The 26,033-nt window shown below is 35.3% G+C and overlaps 1 long non-coding RNA gene across 1 annotated transcript in view; it reads right to left on the bottom strand.

The window, feature by feature from the left end:
- Positions 1-26,033, bottom strand: part of LOC310716069 — a 378,359-nt gene that overhangs the window by 340,576 nt on the left and 11,750 nt on the right. The gene's annotated exons all lie outside the window — the stretch shown is intronic.

Genomic DNA, 26,033 nt, shown 5'->3' with positions numbered 1-26,033 from the left:
AAGGTTGTGGGTTCAAGCCCCACCCTTGCAGATGATCAATTTTAATTTATCTTTTTAAATAAAATAGTTTGTCTACATTGTGATATTAAACTGTAAATCTATTTGTCTCTTATCGATACCTGTTGAAAATATTGCTTTATTTCTTTAAAATTTTTAAAAGAATTGTTTGGCCTACTTTTAATGAGTTACATTGTGTTGAAGTATTGAAAAGAAGCCATATTGGTTCATAAGGCTTATTGACTGCTTACACAAATCAGAAATAATAGCTCAGTGGGTAAGGTGTTGGTTTACCGATCAGCAGCTCCCCACAAGGTTGTGGGTTCAAGCCCCCCCCCTTGCAGACGGTCAATTTTAATTTATCTTTTTAGTTAAAATAGTTTGTCTACATTGTGATATTAAACTGTAAATCTATTTGTTTCTTAAAGAGACCTGTTGAAAATATTGCTTTATTTCTTTGAATTTTTCGAAATAACTGTTTGGCCTACTTTTAATGAGTTAAATTGTGTTGAAGTGTGGAAAAGAAGCCATATTGGTTCATAAGGCTTATTGACTGCTGGCACAAGTCAGAAGTCATAGATCAGTGGATAAGTTGTTGGTTTACCGATCAGCAACTCCCCTCAATGTCATGGGTTCAAACCCAGCCTCGTAAAAGATTAATTTTAATTTATCTTTTTTAATCTAATAGTTTGTCTACATTGTGATATTAAACTGTAAATCTATTTGTTTCTTGAAGAGACCTGTTAAAAATATTGCTTTATTTCTTTAAATTTTTTGAAAGAATTGTTTGGCCTACTTTTAATATGAGTTACATTGTGTTGAAGTATGGAAAAGAAGCCATATTGGTTCATAAGGCTTATTGACTGCTTGCACAAGTCAGAAATAATAGCTCAGTGGGTAAGGTGTTGGTTTACCGATCAGCAGCTCCCCACAAGGTTGTGGGTTTAAGCCCCCCCCCTTGCAGACGGTCAATTTTAATTTATCTTTTTAGTTAAAATAGTTTGTCTACATTGTGATATTAAACTGTAAATCTATTTGTTTCTTAAAGAGACCTGTTGAAAATATTGCTTTATTTCTTTGAATTTTTCGAAATAACTGTTTGGCCTACTTTTAATGAGTTAAATTGTGTTGAAGTGTGGAAAAGAAGCCATATTGGTTCATAAGGCTTATTGACTGCTGGCACAAGTCAGAAGTCATAGATCAGTGGATAAGTTGTTGGTTTACCGATCAGCAACTCCCCTCAATGTCATGGGTTCAAACCCAGCCTCGTAAAAGATTAATTTTAATTCATCTTTTTTAATCTAATAGTTTGTCTACATTGTGATATTAAACTGTAAATCTATTTGTTTCTTGAAGAGACCTGTTAAAAATATTGCTTTATTTCTTTAAATTTTTTGAAAGAATTGTTTGGCCTACTTTTAATATGAGTTACATTGTGTTGAAGTATGGAAAAGAAGCCATATTGGTTCATAAGGCTTATTGACTGCTTGCACATGTCAGAAGTAATAGTTCAGTGGGTAAGGTGTTGGTTTACCGATCAGCAGCTCCCCACAAGGTTGTGGGTTCAAGCCCCACCCTTGCAAACAGTAAATTTTAATTTATCTTTTTGAATCTAATAGTTTGTCTACATTGTGATATTAAACCTTAAATCTACTTGTTTCTTAAAGAGACCTGTTGAAAATTTTGCTTTATTTCTTTGAATTTTTTGAAATAATTGTTTGGCCTATTTTTAATGTGAGTTACATTGTGTTGAAGTATGGAAAAGAAGCGATATTGGTTCATAAGGCTTATTGACTGCTTACACAAGTCAGTAATAATAGCTCAGTGGGTAAGGTGTTGGTTTACCGATCAGTAGCTCCCCACAAGGTTGTGGGTTTAAGCCCCACCCTTGCAAACAGTACATTTTAATATATCTTTATGAATCTAATAGTTTGTCTACATTGTGATATTAAACCATAAATCTACTTGTTTCTTAAAGAGACCTCTTGAAAATATTGCTTTATTTCTTTGAAATTTTCGAGAGAATTGTTTGGCCTACTTTTAATGAGTTACATTGTGTTGAAGTATTGAAAGAAGCCATATTGGTTCATAAGGCTTATTGACTGCTTACACAAATCAGAAATAATAGCTCAGTGGTTAAGGTGTTGGTTTACCGATCAGCAGCTCCCCACAAGGTTGTGGGTTCAAGCCCCACCCTTGCAGACGGTCAATTTTAATTTATCTTTTTAGATAAAATAATTTGTCTACATTGTGATATTAAACTGTAAATCTATTTGTTTCTTAAAGAGACCTGTTGAAAATATTGCTTTATTTCTTTGAATTTTTCGAAAGAATTGTTTGGCCTACTTTTAATATGAGTTACATTGTGATGAAGTATGGAAAAGAAGCCATATTGGTTCATAAAGCTTATTGACTGCTTACACAAGTCAGAAATAATAGCTCAGTGGGTTAAGAGTGTTGGTTTACCGATCAGCAGTTTCCCACAAGGTTGTTGGTTCAAGCCCCACCCTTGCAAACAGTAAATTTTAATTTAACTTTTTGAATCTAATAGTTTGTCTACATTGTGATATTAAACCATAAATCTACTTGTTTCTTAAAGAGACCTGTTGAAAATATTGCTTTGTTTCTTTGAATTTTTCGAAATAATTGTTTGGCCTACTTTTAATGAGTTACATTGTGTTGAAGTATGGAAAAGAAGCCATATTGGTTCATAAGGCTTATTGACTGCTTGCACAAGGCAGAAACAATAGCTCAGTGGGTAAGGTGTTGGTTTACCGATCAGCAACTCCCCTCAATGTTTTGGGTTCAAACCCAGCCTCGTAAAATATAAATTTTAAATTATCTTTTTAAATCTAATAGTTTGTCTACATTGTGATATTAAACTGTAAATCTATTTGTTTCTTGAAGAGACCTGTTAAAAATATTGCTTTATTTCTTTAAATTTTTTGAAAGAATTGTTTGGCCTACTTTTAATATGTTACATTGTGTTGAAGTATGAAAAAGAAGCCATATTGGTTTATAAGGCTTATTGACTGCTTACAGAAGTCAGAAATAATAGCTCAGTGGGTAAGGTGTTGGTTTACCGATCAGCAGCTCCCCACAAGGTTGTGGGTTCAAGCCCCACCCTTGCAAACAGTAAATTTTAATTTATCTTTTTGAATCTAATATTTTGTCTACATTGTGATATTAAACCTTAAATCTACTTGTTTCTTAAAGAGACCTGTTGAAAATTTTGCTTTATTTCTTTGAATTTTTCGAAATAATTGTTTGGCCTATTTTTAATGAGTTACATTGTGTTGAAGTATGGAAAAGAAGCCCTATTGGTTCATAAGGCTTATTGACTGCTTGCACAAGTCAGAAATAATAGCTCAGTGGGTAAGGTGTTGGTTTACCGATCAGCAGATCCCACAAGGTTGTGGGTTCAAGCCCCACCCTTGCAGACGATCAATTTAAATTTATCTTTTTAAATAAAATAGTTTGTCTACATTGTGATATTAAACTGTAAATCTATTTGTCTCATATAGATACCTGTTGAAAATATTGCATTATTTCTTTGAATTTTTTGAAAGAATTGTTTGGCCTACTTTTAATATGAGTTACATTGTGTTGAAGTATGGAAAAGAAGCCATATTGGTTCATAAGGCTTATTGACTGCTTGCAAAAGTCAGAAGTAAAAGCTCAGTGGGTAAGGTGTTGGTTGACCGATTAGCAGCTCCCCACAAGGTTGGGGGTTTAAGCCCCACACTTGCAAACAGTCAATTTTAATTTATCTTTTTGAATCTAATAGTTTGTCTACATTGTGATATTAAACCATAAATCTACTTGTTTCTTAAAGAGACCTGTTGAAAAAATTGCTTTATTTCTTTGAATTTTTCGACATAATTGTTTGGCCTATTTTTAATGAGTTACATTGTGTTGAAGTATGGAAAAGAAGCCATATTGGTTCATAAGGCTTATTGACTGCTTGCACAAGTCAGAAATAATAGCTCAGTGGGTAAGGTGTTGGTTTACCGATCAGCAGCTCCCCACAAGGTTGTGGGTTCAAGCCCCAACCTTGCAGACGATCAATTTTAATTTATCTTTTTAAATAAAATAGTTTGTCTACATTGTGATATTAAACTGTAAATCTATTTGTCTCTTATAGATACCTGTTGAAAATATTGCTTTATTTATTTGAATTTTTCGAAAGAATTGTTTGGCCTACTTTTAATATGAGTTACATTGTGTTGAAGTATGGAAAAGAAGTCATATTGGTTCATAAGGCTTATTGACTGCTTACACAAGTCAGAAATAATAGCTCAGTGGGTAAGGTGTTGGTTTACCGATCAGCAGCTCCCCACAAGGTTGAGGGTTCCAGCCCCACCCTTGCAAACAGTACCTTTTAATATATCTTTTTGAATCTAATAGTTTGTCTACATTGTGATATTAAACCATAAATCTACTTGTTTCTTAAAGAGACCTGTTGAAAAAATTGCTTTATTTCTTTGAATTTTTCGAAATAAATGTTTGGCCTATTTTTAATGAGTTACATTGTGTTGAAGTATGGAAAAGAAGCCATATTGGTTCATAAGGCTTATTGACTGCTTGCACAAGTCAGAAATAATAGCTCAGTGGGTAAGGTGTTGGTTTACCGATCAGCAGCTCCCCACAAGGTTGTTGGTTCAAGCCCCACCCTTGCAGACGATCAATTTTAATTTATCATTTTAAATCTAATAGTTTGTCTACATTGTGATATTAAACTGTAAATCTATTTGTTTCTTAAAGAGACCTGTTGGAAATATTGCTTTATTTCTTTGAATTTTTTAAAAGAATTGTTTGGCCTACTTTTATTATGAGTTACATTGTGTTGAAGTATGGAAAAGAAGCCATATTGGTTCATAAGGCTTATTGACTGCTTGCACAAGTCAGAAATCATAGCTCAGTGGTTAAGGTGTTGGTTTACCAATCAGCAACTCCCCTCAATGTCATGGGTTCAAGCCCCACCCTTGCAAACAGTAAATTTTAATTTAACTTTTTGAATCTAATAGTTTGTCTACATTGTGATATTAAACTGTAAATCTATTTGTTTCTTAAAGAGACCTGTTGAAAATATTGCTTTATTTCTTTGAATTTTTTGAAAGAATTGTTTGGCCTACTTTTAATATGAGTTACATTTTGTTGAAGTATGGAAAAGAAGCCATATTGGTTCATAAGGCTTATTGACTGCTTACACAAGTCAGAAATAATAGCTCAGTGGGTTAAGAGTGTTGGTTTACCGATCAGCAGTTTCCCACAAGGTTGTTGGTTCAAGCCCCACCCTTGCAAACAGTAAATTTTAATTTAACTTTTTGAATCTAATAGTTTGTCTACATTGTGATATTAAACCGTAAATCTACTTGTTTCTTAAAGAGACCTGTTGAAAATATTGCTTTATTTCTTTGAATTTTTCGAAAGAATTGTTTGGCCTACTTTTAATGAGTTACATTGTGTTGAAGTATGGAAAAGAAGCCATATTGGTTCATAAGGCTTATTGACTGCTTGCACAAGGCAGAAACAATAGCTCAGTGGGTAAGGTGTTGGTTTACCGATCAGCAACTCCCCTCAATGTTGTGGGTTCAAACCCAGCCTCGTAAAATATAAATTTTAAATTATCTTTTTAAATCTAATAGTTTGTCTACATTGTGATATTAAACTGTAAATCTATTTGTTTCTTGAAGAGACCTGTTAAAAATATTGCTTTATTTCTTTAAATTTTTTGAAAGAATTGTTTGGCCTACTTTTAATATGAGTTACATTGTGTTGAAGTATGAAAAAGAAGCCATATTGGTTTATAAGGCTTATTGACTGCTTACAGAAGTCAGAAATAATAGCTCAGTGGGTAAGGTGTTGGTTTACCGATCAGCAGCTCCCCACAAGGTTGTGGGTTCAAGCCCCACCCTTGCAAACAGTAAATTTTAATTTATCTTTTTGAATCTAATATTTTGTCTACATTGTGATATTAAACCTTAAATCTACTTGTTTCTTAAAGAGACCTGTTGAAAATTTTGCTTTATTTCTTTGAATTTTTCGAAATGATTGTTTGGCCTATTTTTAATGAGTTACATTGTGTTGAAGTATGGAAAAGAAGCCCTATTGGTTCATAAGGCTTATTGACTGCTTGCACAAGTCAAAAATAATAGCTCAGTGGGTAAGGTGTTGGTTTACCGATCAGCAGCTCCCACAAGGTTGTGGGTTCAAGCCCCATCCTTGCAGACGATCAATTTAAATGTATCTTTTTAAATAAAATAGTTTGTCTACATTGTGATATTAAACTGTAAATCTATTTGTCTCTTATAGATACCTGTTGAAAATATTGCTTTATTTCTTTGAATTTTTCGAAAGAATTGTTTGGCCTACTTTTAATATGAGTTACATTGTGTTGAAGTATGGAAAAGAAGCGATATTGGTTCATAAGGCTTATTGACTGCTTACACAAGTCAGAAATAATAGCTCAGTGGGTAAGGTGTTGGTTTACCCATCAGTAGCTCCCCACAAGGTTGAGGGTTCAAGCCCCACCCTTGCAAACAGTACATTTTAATTTATCTTTTTGAATCTAATAGTTTGTCTACATTGTGATATTAAACCATAAATCTACTTGTTTCTTAAAGAGACCTGTTGAAAATATTGCTTTATTTCTTTGAATTTTTCGAGAGAATTGTTTGGCCTACTTTTAATGAGTTACATTGTGTTGAAGTATTGAAAGAAGCCATATTGGTTCATAAGGCTTATTGACTGCTTACACAAATCAGAAATAATAGCTCAGTGGGTAAGGTGTTGGTTTACCAATCAGCAACTCCCCACAATGTCATGGGTTCAAACCCACCCTTGTCAAAGAACAATTTTAATTTATCTTTTTAAATCTAATAGTTTGTCTACATTGTGATATTAAACTGTAAATCTATTTGTTTCCTAAAGAGACCTGTTAAAAATATTGCTTTATTTCTTTGAAATTTTTGAAAGAATTGTTTGGCCTACTTTTAATATGAGTTACATTGTGTTGAAGTATGAAAAAGAAGCCATATTGGTTCATAAGGCTTATTGACTGCTTGCACAAGTCAGAAATAATAGCTAAGTGGGTAAGTTGTTGGTTTACCGATCAGCAGCTCCCCACAAGGTTGTGGGTTCAAGCCCCACCCTTGCAGACGGTCAATTTTAATTTATCTTTTTAAATAAAATAGTTTGTCTACATTGTGATATTAAACTGTAAATCTATTTGTTTCTTAAAGAGACCTGTTGAAAATATTGCTTTATTTCTTTGACTTTTTCGAAATAATTGTTTGGCCTACTTTTAATGAGTTACATTGTGTTGAAGTATAGAAAAAAAGCCATATTGGTTCATAAGGCTTATTGACTGCTTGCACAAGGCAGAAATAATAGCTCAGTGGGTAAGGTGTTGGTTTACCGATCAGCAACTCCCCTCAATGTCGTGGGTTCAATCCCAGCCTCGTAAAATATAAATTTTAATTTATCTTTTTAAATCTAATAGTTTGTCTACATTGTGATATTAAACTGTAAATCTATTTGTTTCTTGAAGAGACCTGTTAAAAATATTGCTTTATTTCTTTAAATTTTTTGAAAGAATTGTTTGGCCTACTTTTAATATGAGTTACATTGTGTTGAAGTATGGAAAAGAAGCCATATTGGTTTATAAGGCTTATTGACTGCTTACAGAAGTCAGAAATAATAGCTCAGTGGGTAAGGTGTTGTTTACAGATCAGCAGCTCCCCACAAGGTTCTGGGTTCAAGCCCCACCATTGCAAACAGTAAATTTTAATTTATCTTTTTAAATCTAATATTTTGTCTACATTGTGATATTAAACCTTAAATCTACTTGTTTCTTAAAGAGACCTGTTGAAAATTTTGCTTTATTTCTTTGAATTTTTCGAAATAATTTTTTGGCCTATTTTTAATGAGTTACATTGTGTTGAAGTATGGAAAAGAAGCCATATTGGTTCATAAGGCTTATTGACTGCTTGCACAAGGCAGAAATAATAGCTCAGTGGGTAAGGTGTTGGTTTACCGATCAGCTACTCCCCTCAATGTCGTGGGTTCAATCCCAGCCTCGTAAAATATAAATTTTATTTATCTTTTTAAATCTAATAGTTTGTCTACATTGTGATATTAAACTGTAAATCTATTTGTTTCTTGAAGAGACCTGTTAAAAATATTGCTTTATTTCTTTAAATTTTTTGAAAGAATTGTTTGGCCTACTTTTAATATGAGTTACATTGTGTTGAAGTATGGAAAGGAAGCCATATTGGTTTATAAGGCTTATTGACTGCTTACAGAAGTCAGAAATAATAGCTAAGTGGGTAAGGTGTTGGTTTACCGATCAGCAGCTCCCCACAAGGTTCTGGGTTCAAGCCCCACCCTTGCAAACAGTAAATTTTAATTTATCTTTTTAAATCTAATATTTTGTCTACATTGTGATATTAAACCTTTAATCTACTTGTTTCTTAAAGAGACCTGTTGAAAATTTTGCTTTATTTCTTTGAATTTTTCGAAATAATTGTTTGGCCTATTTTTAATGAGTTACATTGTGTTGAAGTATGGAAAAGAAGCCATATTGGTTCATAAGGCTTATTGACTGCTTGCACAAGTCAGAAATAATAGCTCAGTGGGTAAGGTGTTGGTTTACCGATCAGCAGCTCCCCACAAGGTTGTGTGTTCAAGCCCCACCCTTGCAGACGATCAATTTTAATTTATCTTTTTAAATCAAATAGTTTGTCTACATTGTGATATTAAACTGTAAATCTATTTGTCTCTTATAGATTCCTGTTGAAAATATTGCTTTATTTCTTTGAATTTTTCGAAAGAATTGTTTGGCCTACTTTTAATATGAGTTACATTGTGTTGAAGTATGGAAAAGAAGCCATATTGGTTCATAAGGCTTTTTGACTGCTTGTACAAGTCAGAAATAATAGCTCAGTGGGTAAGGTGTTGGTTTACCGATCAGCAGCTCCCCACAAGGTTGAGGGTTCCAGCCCCACCCTTGCAAACAGTACCTTTTAATATATCTTTTTTAATCTAATAGTTTGTCTACATTGTGATATTAAACTGTAAATCTATTTGTTTCTTGAAGAGACCTGTTAAAAATATTGCTTTATTTCTTTAAATTTTTTGAAAGAATTGTTTGGCCTACTTTTAATATGAGTTACATTTCGTGAAGTATGGAAAAGAAGCCATATTGGTTTATAAGGCTTATTGACTGCTTACTGAAGTCAGAAATAATAGCTCAGTGGGTAAGGTGTTGGTTTACCGATCAGCAGCTCCCCACAAGGTTCTGGGTTCAAGCCCCACCCTTGCAAACAGTAAATTTTAATTTATCTTTTTAAATCTAATATTTTGTCTACATTGTGATATTAAACCTTAAATCTACTTGTTTCTTAAAGAGACCTGTTGAAAATTTTGCTTTATTTCTTTGAATTTTTCGAAATAATTGTTTGGCCTATTTTTAATGAGTTACATTGTGTTGAAGTATGGAAAAGAAGCCATATTGTTTCATAAGGCTTATTGACTGCTTGTGCAAGTCAGAAATAATAGCTCAGTGGGTAAGGTGTTGGTTTACCGATCAGCAGCACCCCACAAGGTTGTGGGTTCAAGCCCCACCCTTGCAGACGATCAATTTTAATTTATCTTTTTCAATCAAATAGTTTGTCTACATTGTGATATTAAACTGTAAATCTATTTGTCTCTTATAGATACCTGTTGAAAATATTGCTTTATTTCTTTGAATTTTTCGAAAGAATTGTTTGGCCTACTTTTAATATGAGTTACATTGTGTTGAAGTATGGAAAAGAAGCCATATTGGTTCATAAGGCTTATTGACTGCTTACACAAGTCAGAAATAATAGCTCAGTGGGTAAGTTGTTGGTTTACCGATCAACAGCTCCCCACAAGGTTGTGGGTTCCAGCCCCACCCTTCCAAACAGTACATTTTAATTTATCTTTTTGAATCTAATAGTTTGTCTACATTGTGATATTAAACTGTAAATCTATTTGTTTCTTAAAGAGACCTGTTAAAAATATTGCTTTATTTCATTAAATTTTTTGAAAAAATTGTTTGGCCTACTTTTAATATGAGTTACATTGTGTTGAAGTATGGAAAAGAAGCCATATTGGTTCATAAGGCTTATTGACTGCTTGCACAAGTCAGAAATAATAGTTCAGTGTGTAAGGTGTTGGTTTACCGATCAGCAGCTCCCCACAAGGTTGTGGGTTCAAGCCCCACCCTGCAAACAGTACATTTTAATTTATCTTTTTGAATCTAATAGTTTGTCTACATTGTGATATTAAACCTTAAATCTACTTGTTTCTTAAAGAGACCTGTTGAAAATTTTGCTTTATTTCTTTGAATTTTTTGAAATAATTGTTTGGCCTATTTTTAATTAGTTACATTGTGTTGAAGTATGGAAAAGAAGCCATATTGGTTCATAAGGCTTATTGACTGCTTGCACAAGTCAGAAATAATAGCTCAGTGGGTAAGGTGTCGGTTTACCGATCAGCAGCTCCCCACAAGGTTGTGGGTTCAATCCCCACCCTTGCAGACGATCATTTTTAATTTATCTTTTTAAATAAAATAGTTTGTCTACATTGTGATATTAAACTGTAAATCTATTTGTGTCTTGAAGAGACCTGTTAAAAATATTGCTTTATTTCTTTAAATTTTTTGAAAGAATTGTTTGGCCTACTTTTAATATGAGTTACATTGTTTTGAAGTATGGAAAAGAAGCCATATTGGTTTATAAGGCTTATTGACTGCTTACAGAAGTCAGAAATAATAGCTCAGTGGGTAAGGCGTTGGTTTACCGATCAGCAGCTCCCCACAAGGTTCTGGGTTCAAGCCCCACCCTTGCAAACAGTAAATTTTAATTTATCTTTTTAAATCTAATATTTTGTCTACATTGTGATATTAAACCTTAAATCTACTTGTTTCTTAAAGAGACCTGTTGAAAATTTTGCTTTATTTCTTTGAATTTTTCGAAATAATTGTTTGGCCTATTTTTAATGAGTTACATTGTGTTGAAGTATGGAAAAGAAGCCATATTGGTTTATAAGGCTTATTGACTGCTTGCGCAAGTCAGAAATAATAGCTCAGTGGGTAAGGTGTTGGTTTACCGATCAGCAGCACCCCACAAGGTTGTGGGTTCAAGCCCCACCCTTGCAGACGATCAATTTTAATTTATCTTTTTAAATAAAAAAGTTTGTCTACATTGTGATATTAAACTGTAAATCTATTTGTCTCTTATAGAGACCTGTTAAAAATATTGCTTTATTTCATTAAATTTTTTGAAAAAATTGTTTGGCCTACTTTTAATATGAGTTACATTGTGTTGAAGTATGGAAAAGAAGCCATATTGGTTCATAAGGCTTATTGACTGCTTGCACAAGTCAGAAATAATAGTTCAGTGGGTAAGGTGTTGGTTTACCGATCAGCAGCTCCCCACAAGGTTGTGGGTTCAAGCCCCACCCTGCAAACAGTAAATTTTAATTTCTCTTTTTGAATCTAATAGTTTGTCTACATTGTGATATTAAACCTTAAATCTACTTGTTTCTTAAAGAGACCTGTTGAAAATTTTGCTTTATTTCTTTGAATTTTTTGAAATAATTGTTTGGCCTATTTTTAATTAGTTACATTGTGTTGAAGTATGGAAAAGAAGCCATATTGGTTCATAAGGCTTATTGACTGCTTGCACAAGTCAGAAATAATAGCTCAGTGGGTAAGGTGTCGGTTTACCGATCAGCAGCTCCCCACAAGGTTGTGGGTTCAAGCCCCACCCTTGCAGACGATCATTTTTAATTTATCTTTTTAAATAAAATAGTTTGTCTACATTGTGATATTAAACTGTAAATCTATTTGTGTCTTGAAGAGACCTGTTAAAAATATTGCTTTATTTCTTTAAATTTTTTGAAAGAATTGTTTGGCCTACTTTTAATATGAGTTACATTGTGTTGAAGTATGGAAAAGAAGCCATATTGGTTTATAAGGCTTATTGACTGCTTACAGAAGTCAGAAATAATAGCTCAGTGGGTAAGGCGTTGGGTTACCGATCAGCAGCTCCCCACAAGGTTCTGGGTTCAAGCCCCACCCTTGCAAACAGTAAATTTTAATTTATCTTTTTAAATCTAATATTTTGTCTACATTGTGATATTAAACCTTAAATCTACTTGTTTCTTAAAGAGACCTGTTGAAAATTTTGCTTTATTTCTTTGAATTTTTCGAAATAATTGTTTGGCCTATTTTTAATGAGTTACATTGTGTTGAAGTATGGAAAAGAAGCCATATTGGTTCATAAGGCTTATTGACTGCTTGCACAAGTCAGAAATAATAGCTCAGTGGGTAAGGTGTTGGTTTACCGATCAGCAGCTCCCCACAAGGTTGTGGGTTCAAGCCCCACCCTTGCAGACGATCAATTTTAATTTATCGTTTTAAATAAAATAGTTTGTCTACATTGTGATATTAAACTGTAAATCTATTTGTTTCTTAAAGAGACCTGTTGAAAATATTGCTTTATTTCTTTTACTTTTTCGAAATAATTGTTTGGCCTACTTTTAATGAGTTACATTGTGTTGAAGTATAGAAAAAAAGCCATATTGGTTCATAAGGCTTATTGACTGCTTGCACAAGGCAGAAATAATAGCTCAGTGGGTAAGGTGTTGGTTTACCGATCAGCAACTCCCCTCAATGTCGTGGGTTCAATCCCAGCCTCGTAAAATATAAATTTTAATTTATCTTTTTAAATCTAATAGTTTGTCTACATTGTGATATTAAACTGTAAATCTATTTGTTTCTTGAAGAGACCTGTTAAAAATATTGCTTTATTTCTTTAAATTTTTTGAAAGAATTGTTTGGCCTACTTTTAATATGAGTTACATTGTGTTGAAGTATGGAAAAGAAGCCATATTGGTTTATAAGGCTTATTGACTGCTTACAGAAGTCAGAAATAATAGCTCAGTGGGTAAGGTGTTGGTTTACAGATCAGCAGCTCCCCACAAGGTTCTGGGTTCAAGCCCCACCATTGCAAACAGTAAATTTTAATTTATCTTTTTAAATCTAATATTTTGTCTACATTGTGATATTAAACCTTAAATCTACTTGTTTCTTAAAGAGACCTGTTGAAAATTTTGCTTTATTTCTTTGAATTTTTCGAAATAATTTTTTGGCCTATTTTTAATGAGTTACATTGTGTTGAAGTATGGAAAAGAAGCCATATTGGTTCATAAGGCTTATTGACTGCTTGCACAAGGCAGAAATAATAGCTCAGTGGGTAAGGTGTTGGTTTACCGATCAGCAACTCCCCTCAATGTCGTGGGTTCAATCCCAGCCTCGTAAAATATAAATTTTATTTATCTTTTTAAATCTAATAGTTTGTCTACATTGTGATATTAAACTGTAAATCTATTTGTTTCTTGAAGAGACCTGTTAAAAATATTGCTTTATTTCTTTAAATTTTTTGAAAGAATTGTTTGGCCTACTTTTAATATGAGTTACATTGTGTTGAAGTATGGAAAGGAAGCCATATTGGTTTATAAGGCTTATTGACTGCTTACAGAAGTCAGAAATAATAGCTAAGTGGGTAAGGTGTTGGTTTACCGATCAGCAGCTCCCCACAAGGTTCTGGGTTCAAGCCCCACCCTTGCAAACAGTAAATTTTAATTTATCTTTTTAAATCTAATATTTTGTCTACATTGTGATATTAAACCTTTAATCTACTTGTTTCTTAAAGAGACCTGTTGAAAATTTTGCTTTATTTCTTTGAATTTTTCGAAATAATTGTTTGGCCTATTTTTAATGAGTTACATTGTGTTGAAGTATGGAAAAGAAGCCATATTGGTTCATAAGGCTTATTGACTGCTTGCACAAGTCAGAAATAATAGCTCAGTGGGTAAGGTGTTGGTTTACCGATCAGCAGCTCCCCACAAGGTTGTGTGTTCAAGCCCCACCCTTGCAGACGATCAATTTTAATTTATCTTTTTAAATCAAATAGTTTGTCTACATTGTGATATTAAACTGTAAATCTATTTTCTCTTATAGATTCCTGTTGAAAATATTGCTTTATTTCTTTGAATTTTTCGAAAGAATTGTTTGGCCTACTTTTAATATGAGTTACATTGTGTTGAAGTATGGAAAAGAAGCCATATTGGTTCATAAGGCTTTTTGACTGCTTGTACAAGTCAGAAATAATAGCTCAGTGGGTAAGGTGTTGGTTTACCGATCAGCAGCTCCCCACAAGGTTGAGGGTTCCAGCCCCACCCTTGCAAACAGTACCTTTTAATATATCTTTTTTAATCTAATAGTTTGTCTACATTGTGATATTAAACTGTAAATCTATTTGTTTCTTGAAGAGACCTGTTAAAAATATTGCTTTATTTCTTTAAATTTTTTGAAAGAATTGTTTGGCCTACTTTTAATATGAGTTACATTTCGTGAAGTATGGAAAAGAAGCCATATTGGTTTATAAGGCTTATTGACTGCTTACTGAAGTCAGAAATAATAGCTCAGTGGGTAAGGTGTTGGTTTACCGATCAGCAGCTCCCCACAAGGTTCTGGGTTCAAGCCCCACCCTTGCAAACAGTAAATTTTAATTTATCTTTTTAAATCTAATATTTTGTCTACATTGTGATATTAAACCTTAAATCTACTTGTTTCTTAAAGAGACCTGTTGAAAATTTTGCTTTATTTCTTTGAATTTTTCGAAATAATTGTTTGGCCTATTTTTAATGAGTTACATTGTGTTGAAGTATGGAAAAGAAGCCATATTGTTTCATAAGGCTTATTGACTGCTTGTGCAAGTCAGAAATAATAGCTCAGTGGGTAAGGTGTTGGTTTACCGATCAGCAGCACCCCACAAGGTTGTGGGTTCAAGCCCCACCCTTGCAGACGATCAATTTTAATTTATCTTTTTCAATCAAATAGTTTGTCTACATTGTGATATTAAACTGTAAATCTATTTGTCTCTTATAGATACCTGTTGAAAATATTGCTTTATTTCTTTGAATTTTTCGAAAGAATTGTTTGGCCTACTTTTAATATGAGTTACATTGTGTTGAAGTATGGAAAAGAAGCCATATTGGTTCATAAGGCTTATTGACTGCTTACACAAGTCAGAAATAATAGCTCAGTGGGTAAGTTGTTGGTTTACCGATCAACAGCTCCCCACAAGGTTGTGGGTTCCAGCCCCACCCTTCCAAACAGTACATTTTAATTTATCTTTTTGAATCTAATAGTTTGTCTACATTGTGATATTAAACTGTAAATCTATTTGTTTCTTAAAGAGACCTGTTAAAAATATTGCTTTATTTCATTAAATTTTTTGAAAAAATTGTTTGGCCTACTTTTAATATGAGTTACATTGTGTTGAAGTATGGAAAAGAAGCCATATTGGTTCATAAGGCTTATTGACTGCTTGCACAAGTCAGAAATAATAGTTCAGTGTGTAAGGTGTTGGTTTACCGATCAGCAGCTCCCCACAAGGTTGTGGGTTCAAGCCCCACCCTGCAAACAGTACATTTTAATTTATCTTTTTGAATCTAATAGTTTGTCTACATTGTGATATTAAACCTTAAATCTACTTGTTTCTTAAAGAGACCTGTTGAAAATTTTGCTTTATTTCTTTGAATTTTTTGAAATAATTGTTTGGCCTATTTTTAATTAGTTACATTGTGTTGAAGTATGGAAAAGAAGCCATATTGGTTCATAAGGCTTATTGACTGCTTGCACAAGTCAGAAATAATAGCTCAGTGGGTAAGGTGTCGGTTTACCGATCAGCAGCTCCCCACAAGGTTGTGGGTTCAATCCCCACCCTTGCAGACGATCATTTTTAATTTATCTTTTTAAATAAAATAGTTTGTCTACATTGTGATATTAAACTGTAAATCTATTTGTGTCTTGAAGAGACCTGTTAAAAATATTGCTTTATTTCTTTAAATTTTTTGAAAGAATTGTTTGGCCTACTTTTAATATGAGTTACATTGTTTTGAAGTATGGAAAAGAAGCCATATTGGTTTATAAGGCTTATTGACTGCTTACAGAAGTCAGAAATAATAGCTCAGTGGGTAAGGCGTTGGTTTACCGATCAGCAGCTCCCCACAAGGTTCTGGATTCAAGCCCCACCCTTGCAAACAGTAAATTTTAATTTATCTTTTTAAATCTAATATTTTGTCTACATTGTGATATTAAACCTTAAATCTACTTGTTTCTTAAAGAGACCTGTTGAAAATTTTGCTTTATTTCTTTGAATTTTTCGAAATAATTGTTTGGCCTATTTTTAATGAGTTACATTGTGTTGAAGTATGGAAAAGAAGCCATATTGGTTCATAAGGCTTATTGACTGCTTGCGCAAGTCAGAAATAATAGCTCAGTGGGTAAGGTGTTGGTTTACCGATCAGCAGCACCCCACAAGGTTGTGGGTTCAAGCCCCACCCTTGCAGACGATCAATTTTAATTTATCTTTTTAAATAAAAAAGTTTGTCTACATTGTGATATTAAACTGTAAATCTATTTGTCTCTTATAGAGACCTGTTAAAAATATTGCTTTATTTCATTAAATTTTTTGAAAAAATTGTTTGGCCTACTTTTAATATGAGTTACATTGTGTTGAAGTATGGAAAAGAAGCCATATTGGTTCATAAGGCTTATTGACTGCTTGCACAAGTCAGAAATAATAGTTCAGTGGGTAAGGTGTTGGTTTACCGATCAGCAGCTCCCCACAAGGTTGTGGGTTCAAGCCCCACCCTGCAAACAGTAAATTTTAATTTCTCTTTTTGAATCTAATAGTTTGTCTACATTGTGATATTAAACCTTAAATCTACTTGTTTCTTAAAGAGACCTGTTGAAAATTTTGCTTTATTTCTTTGAATTTTTTGAAATAATTGTTTGGCCTATTTTTAATTAGTTACATTGTGTTGAAGTATGGAAAAGAAGCCATATTGGTTCATAAGGCTTATTGACTGCTTGCACAAGTCAGAAATAATAGCTCAGTGGGTAAGGTGTCGGTTTACCGATCAGCAGCTCCCCACAAGGTTGTGGGTTCAAGCCCCACCCTTGCAGACGATCATTTTTAATTTATCTTTTTAAATAAAATAGTTTGTCTACATTGTGATATTAAACTGTAAATCTATTTGTGTCTTGAAGAGACCTGTTAAAAATATTGCTTTATTTCTTTAAATTTTTTGAAAGAATTGTTTGGCCTACTTTTAATATGAGTTACATTGTGTTGAAGTATGGAAAAGAAGCCATATTGGTTTATAAGGCTTATTGACTGCTTACAGAAGTCAGAAATAATAGCTCAGTGGGTAAGGCGTTGGGTTACCGATCAGCAGCTCCCCACAAGGTTCTGGGTTCAAGCCCCACCCTTGCAAACAGTAAATTTTAATTTATCTTTTTAAATCTAATATTTTGTCTACATTGTGATATTAAACCTTAAATCTACTTGTTTCTTAAAGAGACCTGTTGAAAATTTTGCTTTATTTCTTTGAATTTTTCGAAATAATTGTTTGGCCTATTTTTAATGAGTTACATTGTGTTGAAGTATGGAAAAGAAGCCATATTGGTTCATAAGGCTTATTGACTGCTTGCACAAGTCAGAAATAATAGCTCAGTGGGTAAGGTGTTGGTTTACCGATCAGCAGCTCCCCACAAGGTTGTGGGTTCAAGCCCCACCCTTGCAGACGATCAATTTTAATTTATCGTTTTAAATAAAATAGTTTGTCTACATTGTGATATTAAACTGTAAATCTATTTGTCTCTTATAGATACCTGTTGAAAATATTGCTTTATTTCATTAAATTTTTTGAAAAAATTGTTTGGCCTACTTTTAATATGAGTTACATTGTGTTGAAGTATGGAAAAGAAGCCATATTGGTTCATAAGGCTTATTGACTGCTTGCACAAGTCAGAAATAATAGTTCAGTGGGTAAGGTGTTGGTTTACCGATCAGCAGCTCCCCACAAGGTTGTGGGTTCAAGCCCCACCCTGCAAACAGTAAATTTTAATTTCTCTTTTTGAATCTAATAGTTTGTCTACATTGTGATATTAAACCTTAAATCTACTTGTTTCTTAAAGAGACCTGTTGAAAATTTTGCTTTATTTCTTTGAATTTTTTGAAATAATTGTTTGGCCTATTTTTAATTAGTTACATTGTGTTGAAGTATGGAAAAGAAGCCATATTGGTTCATAAGGCTTATTGACTGCTTGCACAAGTCAGAAATAATAGCTCAGTGGGTAAGGTGTCGGTTTACCGATCAGCAGCTCCCCACAAGGTTGTGGGTTCAAGCCCCACCCTTGCAGACGATCATTTTTAATTTATCTTTTTAAATAAAATAGTTTGTCTACATTGTGATATTAAACTGTAAATCTATTTGTGTCTTGAAGAGACCTGTTAAAAATATTGCTTTATTTCTTTAAATTTTTTGAAAGAATTGTTTGGCCTACTTTTAATATGAGTTACATTGTGTTGAAGTATGGAAAAGAAGCCATATTGGTTTATAAGGCTTATTGACTGCTTACAGAAGTCAGAAATAATAGCTCAGTAGGTAAGGCGTTGGTTTACCGATCAGCAGCTCCCCACAAGGTTCTGGGTTCAAGCCCCACCCTTGCAAACAGTAAATTTTAATTTATCTTTTTAAATCTAATATTTTGTCTACATTGTGATATTAAACCTTAAATCTACTTGTTTCTTAAAGAGACCTGTTGAAAATTTTGCTTTATTTCTTTGAATTTTTCGAAATAATTGTTTGGCCTATTTTTAATGAGTTACATTGTGTTGAAGTATGGAAAAGAAGCCATATTGGTTCATAAGGCTTATTGACTGCTTGCACAAGTCAGAAATAATAGCTCAGTGGGTAAGGTGTTGGTTTACCGATCAGCAGCTCCCCACAAGGTTGTGGGTTCAAGCCCCACCCTTGCAGACGATCAATTTTAATTTATCTTTTTAAATAAAATAGTTTGTCTACATTGTGATATTAAACTGTAAATCTATTTGTCTCTTATAGATACCTGTTGAAAATATTGCTTTATTTCTTTAAATTTTTTGAAAGAATTGTTTGGCCTACTTTTAATATGAGTTACATTGTGTTGAAGTATAGAAAAGAAGCCATATTGGTTCATAAGGCTTATTGACTGCTTGCACAAGTCACAAGTCATAGCTCAGTGGATAAGTTGTTGGTTTACCGATCAGCAGCTCCCCACAAGGTTGTGGGTTTAAGTCCCACCATTGCAAACAATAAATTTTAATTTATTTTTTTAATCTAATAGTTTGTCTACATTGTGATATTAAACCATAAATCTACTTGTTTCTTAAAGAGACCTGTTGAAAATATTGCTTTATTTCTTAGAATTTTTCGAAATAATTGTTTGGCCTACTTTTAATGTTACATTATGTTGAAGTATGGAAAAGAAGCCATATTGGTTCATAAGGCTTATTGACTGCTTGCACAAGTCAGAAGTCATAGCTCATTGGGTAAGGTGTTGGTTTACCGATCAGCAGCTCCCCACCTGGATGTGGGTTCAAGCCCCACCCTTGCATACGGTCAATTTTATTTTATCTTTTTAAATCTAATAGTTTGTCTACATTGTGATATTAAACTGTAAATCTATTTGTTTCTTAAAGAGACCTGTTGAAAATATTGCTTTATTTCTTTGAATTTTTTTAAATAATTGTTTGGCCTTCTTTTAATATGAGTTACATTGTGTTGAAGTATGGAAAAGAAGCCATATTGGTTCATAAGGCTTATTGACTGCTTGCACAATTCAGAAGTAATAGCTCATTGGGTAAGGTGCTGGTTTACCGATCAACAGCTCCCCACAAGGTTGTGGGATCAAGCCCCACCCTTGCAGACGGTCAATTTTAAATCTAATAGTTTGTCTATATTGTGATATTAAACTGTAAATCTATTTGTTTCTTAAAGAGACCTGTTGAAAATATTGCTTTATTTCTTTGAATTTTTCGAAAGAATTGTTTGGCGTACTTTTAATATGAGTTACATTGTGTTGAAGTATGGAAAAGAAGCCATATTGGTTCATAAGGCTTATTGACTGCTTGCACAAGTCAGAAGTCATAGCTCAGTGGGTAAGTTGTTGGTTTACCGATTATCAACTCCCCTCAATGTCATGGGTTCAATCCCAGACTCGTAAAAGATCAATTTTAATTTATCTTTTTAAATCTAATATTTTGTCTACATTGTGATATTAAACTGTAAATCTATTTGTTTCCTAAAGAGACCTGTCCAAAATATTGCTTTATTTCTTAGAATTTTTTGAAAGAATTGTTTGGCCTACTTTTAATATGAGTTACAATGTGTTGAAGTATGGAAAAGAAGCCATATTGGTTCATAAGGCTTATTGATTGCTTGCACTAGTCAGAAATAATAGCTCAGTGGGTAAGGTGTTGGTTTACCAATCAGCAGCTCCCCACAAGGTTGTGGGTTCAAGCCCCACCCTTGCAGAAGGTGAATCTTAATGTATCTTTTTAAATTAAAAAGTTTGTCTACATTGTGATATTAAACTGTAAATCTATTTGTTTCTTAATATGACCTGTTGAAAATATTGCTTTATTTTTTTGAATTTTTCGAAAGAATTGTTTGGCCTATTTTTAATATGAGTTACATTGTGTTGAAGTATGAAAAAGAAGCCATATTGGTTCATAAGGCTTATTGACTGCTTGCACAAGGCAGAAATAATAGCTCAGTGGATAAGTTGTTGGTTTACCGGTCAGCAGCTCCCCACAAGGTTGTGGGTTCAAGCCCCACCCTTGCAGACGGTCAATTTTAATTTATCTTTTTGAATCTAATAGTTTGCTGATATGATGGAGAGGAGAAAGGTAGATGTGTTGTGTGTTCAGGAGGGGCTGTTGTGTGAACAATGTTGTGTGAACAATGTTGTGTGAACAATGTGTGAGGTGCTGTTGTGTGAACAATGTTGTGTGAACATTGGAGGTGGGTTTAAACTGTTTTATCATGGTGTGGATGGGAAGAGAAATGGTGTAGGGGTGATTCTGAAAGAAGCATACAGTAAGAGTGTAGTGGAGGTGAAGAGAGTTTCTGATAGGGTGATGATCGTGAAGGTGGAAGTTGAAGGGATGATGATAAATGTCATCAGTGCCTATGCTCCACAAGTTGGCTGTGAGATGGAGGAGAAAGAAAGATTCTGGAGTGAATTAGATGAAGTGGTAGATGGTGTACCTAGGAAAGAACGATTGGTGATTGGGGCAGACTTTAATGGGCATGTAGGTGAAGGGAACAGAGGTGATGAGGAGGTGATGGGTAGGTATGGTTTTAAGGAGAGGAATGTGGAAGGGCAGATGGTGGTAGATTTTGCTAAAAGGATGGAAATGGCAGTGGTGAACACGTATTTTAAGAAGAAGGAGGATCATAGGGTGACGTATAAGAGTGGAGGAAGGTGCACACAGGTGGATTATCTTCTGTGTAGGAGATGCAACCTGAAGGAGATTGGAGACTGTAAGGTGTTGGCAGGGGACAGTGTAGCTAGACAGCATCGGATGGTGGTCTGTAGGATGGTTTTGGAGGCGAAGAAGAAGAGGAGGAAAGTAAGGTTTGAAAGAAGAATAAGATGGTGGAAACTGAAGGAGGAAGAGTGTAGTGTGAGGTTCAGGGAAGAGGTCAGACAGGGGCTTGGTGGTGGTGAAGAGGTGCCGGATGATTGGGCAACTACTGCAGGAGTGATGAGGGAGGCAGCTAGAAAAGTACTTGGTGTGACATCTGGAAATAGAAAGCAAGACAAGGAGACGTGGTGGTGGAATGAGGAAGTGCAGGAGAGCATTAGGGGAAAGAGATTGGCAAAACAGAAGTGGGATCGACAGAGTGATGAGAAGAGTAGGCAGGAGTACAAGGAGATGCGGCAGCAGGTTAAAAGGGATGTGGCGAAAGCCAAGGAAAAGGCATATGAGGAGCTGTATAAGAGGTTGGACACTAAGGAAGGAGAAAAGGATTTATACCGATTGGCCAGGCAGAGGGACCGAGCTGGGAAGGATGTACTGCAAGTTAGAGCAATAAAGGATGGGGAGGGAAATGTGTTGACTAGTGAGGAGAGTGTGTTGAGAAGATGGAGGGAGTATTTTGAGCAGCTGATGAATGAGGAAAATCAGAGAGAGAGAAGGTTGGAGGATGTGGAGTTGGTGAAGCAGGATGTAGATAGGATTAGTAAGGAGGAAGTGAGAGCAGCGATTAAGAGGATGAAGAATGGAAAGTCGGTTGGACCAGATGACATACCGGTAGAAGCGTTTAGATGTTTAGGAGAGATGGCAGTGGAGTTTTTAACCAGATTGTTTAACAGGATTCTGGAAGGGGAGAGGATGCCTGAGGAATGGAGAAGGAGTGTGCTGGTACCGATCTTTAAGCATAAGGGAGATGTGCAGACCTGCAGTAACTACAGGGGAATTAAGTTGATCAGTCACACCATGAAGTTATGGGAAAGAGTAGTGGAAGCCAGGCTGAGAGAAGAGGTGACCATCTGTGAGCAACAGTATGGTTTCATGCCGAGGAAGAGCACCACAGATGCCTTATTTGCTTTGAGGATGTTGATGGAGAAGTATAGAGAAGGACAGAAGGAGCTGCATTGTGTATTTGTGGATTTAGAGAAAGCGTACGACAGGGTGCCGAGAGAGGAGTTGTGGTATTGTATGAGGAAGCCAGGTGTGTCAGAGAAGTATGTGAGGGTGGTGCAGGACATGTATGAGGACAGTGTGACGGCAGTAAAGTGTGCAGTAGGTACGACAGACTGGTTCAGGGTGAAGGTTGGACTGCATCAAGGATCGGCCCTGAGCCCTTTCCTGTTTGCAGTGGTGATGGACAGGTTGACGGACGAGGTCAGACAGGAGTCTCCCTGGACTATGATGTTTGCAGATGATATTGTGATTTGTGGTGAGAGTAGAGAGCAGGTTGAGAAGAGCCTGGAGAGGTGGAGATATGCGCTGGAGAGAAGGGGAATGAAAGTCAGTAGGAGTAAGACAGAGTACATGTGTGTGAATGAGAGGGAGGGCAGTGGAGTGATGCGGTTGCAGGGAGAAGAGGTGGAGAAGGTGGAGGAGTTCAGGTACCTGGGGTCAACAGTGCAAAGTAATGGAGAGTGTGTTAGGGAAGTAAAGAAAAGAGTGCAGGCAGGGTGGAGTGGGTGGAGAAGAGTGACAGGAGTGATTTGTGATAGAAGAGTATCTGCAAGAATGAAAGGGAAAGTTTATAGGACTGTGGTGAGACCTGCGATGTTGTATGGATTAGAGACAGTGGCATTGAGTAAAAAACAGGAGGTGGAGCTGGAGGTAGCAGAGCTGAAGATGTTGAGGTTTTCGTTGGGAGTGACGAGGATGGACAAGATTAGAAATGAGTTTTTTAGAGGGACAGCACATGTAGGATGTTTTGGTGACAAGGTGAGGGAGGCGAGATTGAGATGGTTTGGACATGTGCAGAGGAGGGACATGAATTATATTGGTAGAAAAATGCTGAAGATGGAGCCACCAGGTAGGAGGAAAAGAGGAAGGCCAAGGAGGAGGTTCATGGATGTGGTGAGGGAAGACATGCAGGTAGTTGGTGTAAAAGAGGCAGATATAGAGGACAGGGTGGTATGGAGACAGATGATCCGCTGTGGCGACCCCTAATGGGAGCAGCCGAAAGAAGAAGAAGAAGAAGAAGAATCTAATAGTTTGTCTACATTGTCACATTGAACTGTAAATCAATTTGTTTATTAAAAAGACCTGTTGAAAAGATTGCTTTATTGCTTAGAATTTTTGAAAGACTTGTTTCGCCTACTTTTAATGAGTTTCATGGTGTTGAAGTATGAAAAAGACGCCATGTTGGTTCATTAGGCTTATTGACTGCTTGCCAAAGTCAGAAGTGACAGCTCAGTGTGTAAGGTGTTGGTTTACCAATCAGCAGCTCCTCACAAGATTGTGGGTTCAAGGGCCGCCATCGCAAATTCTAATTTATATATATATATATATATATATATATATATTCATCCATTCATTTATTTCCTCCCGCTTATCCGTAAATCGGGTCGCGGGGGCAGCAGTCTAAGCAGACCCCCGCCTTCGACTGCTGGCCAATCCTCACAGCACCATCCCTTACGGTCCCTCCTGCAGGTGGTGAGCCCACGGGAAGGGTATATATATATATATATATATATATATATATATATATATATATATATATATATATATATAGTAAGGTAAATAAGTATTTGAACTAGTATTTTGCAAGTTCTCCCACTTAGAAATCATGGATGGGTCTAAAATTGTCATCATAGGTGCATGTCCACTGTGAGAGACATAATCTAAAAAAAAAAATCCAGAAATCACAATGTATGATTTTTAAACTATTTATTTGTATGATACAGCTGCAAATAAGTATTTGAACACCTGAGAAAGTCAATGTTAATATTTGGTACAGTAGCCTTTGTTTGCAATTACAGAGGTCAAACGTTTCCTGTAGTTTTTCACCAGGTTTGCACACACTGCAGGAGGGATTTTGATCAGTCAGGTTTCTGGCCTGTCGCTGAAAAACACGGTGTTTGAACTCCCTCCAAAGATTCTCTATTGGGTTTAGGTCTGGAGACTGTCTAGGCCACACCAGAACCTTGATATGCTTCTTACAGAGCCACTCCTTGGTTATCCTGGCTGTGTGCTTTGGGTATTGTCATGTTGGAAGACCCAGCCTCGACCCATCTTCAATGCTCTAACTGAGGGAAGGAGGTTGTTTCCCAAAATCTCGCAATACATGGCCCCGGTCATCCTCTCCTTAATACAGTGCAGTCGCCCTGTCCCATGTGCAGAAAAACACCCCCAAAGCATGATACTACCACCCCCATGCTTCACAGTAGGTATGGTGTTCTTGGGATGGTACTCATCATTCTTCTTCCTCCAAACACGTTTAGTGGAATTATGACCCAAAATGTCTAATTTGGTCTCGTCTGACCACATGACTTTCTCCCATGACTCCTCTGGATCATCCATTGGTCATTGGCAAACTTAAGACGTGCCTGGACATGTGCTGGTTTAAGCAGGGGAACCTTCCGTGCCATGCATGATTTCAAACCATGACGTCTTAGTGTATTACCAACAGTAACTTTGGAAACGGTGGTCCCAGCCCTTTTCAGGTCATTGACCAGCTCCTCCCGTGTAGTTCTGGGCTGATTTCTCACCTTCCTTAGGATCATTGAGACCCCACGAGGTGAGATCTTGCATGGAGCCCCAGTCCGAGGGAGATTGACAGTCATGTTTAGCTTCTTCCATTTTCTAATGATTGCTCCAACAGTGGACCTTTTTTCACCAAGCTCCCCGTAATTTCCCCGTAGCCCTTTCCAATGGCAATTTCCCCGTAGCAATTTCCCCGTAGCCCTTTCCAGCCTTGTGGAGGTGTACAATTTTGTCTCTAGTGTCTTTGGACAGCTCTTTGGTCTTGGCCATGTTAGTAGTTGGATTCTTACTGATTGTATAAGGTGGACAGGTGTCTTTATGCAGCTAACGACCTCAAACAGGTGCATCTAATTTAGGATAATAAATGTAGTGGAGGTGGACATTTTAAAGGCAGACTAACAGGTCTTTGAGGGTCAGAATTCTAGCTGATAGACAGGTGTTTAAATACTTATTTGCAGCTGTATCATACAAATAAATATTTCAAAAATCATATATTGTGATTTCTGGATTTTTTTTTTTGATTATGTCTCTCACAGTGGACATGCACCTACTATGACAATTTCAGACCCCTCCATGATTTCTAAGTGGGAGAACTTGCAAAATAGCAGGGTGTTCAAATACTTATTTTCCTCACTGTATATATATATATATATATATATATATATATATATATATATATATATATATATATATATATATATATATATATATACACAGCATTAGTCACAGTTATATGCTACACTTCTAGTTAAGAAGTAGAGGAAGTAGAAAATTCAGAGCAAACATGTCCAGTATGTTCATGTCTCCAAACAACATGTAATTAAATCAAACATCATCAAGGAAAAAAATTACAAATAAAACAATTCGTTGCTC

This window comes from Silurus aristotelis (assembly GCF_946808225.1).
Source record: "Silurus aristotelis genome assembly, chromosome: 20".
Lineage (NCBI taxonomy): Eukaryota > Metazoa > Chordata > Actinopteri > Siluriformes > Siluridae > Silurus > Silurus aristotelis.
The sequence above is the reverse complement of the archived record's forward strand: the minus strand, read 5'-3'. Positions and strand labels throughout refer to the sequence as shown.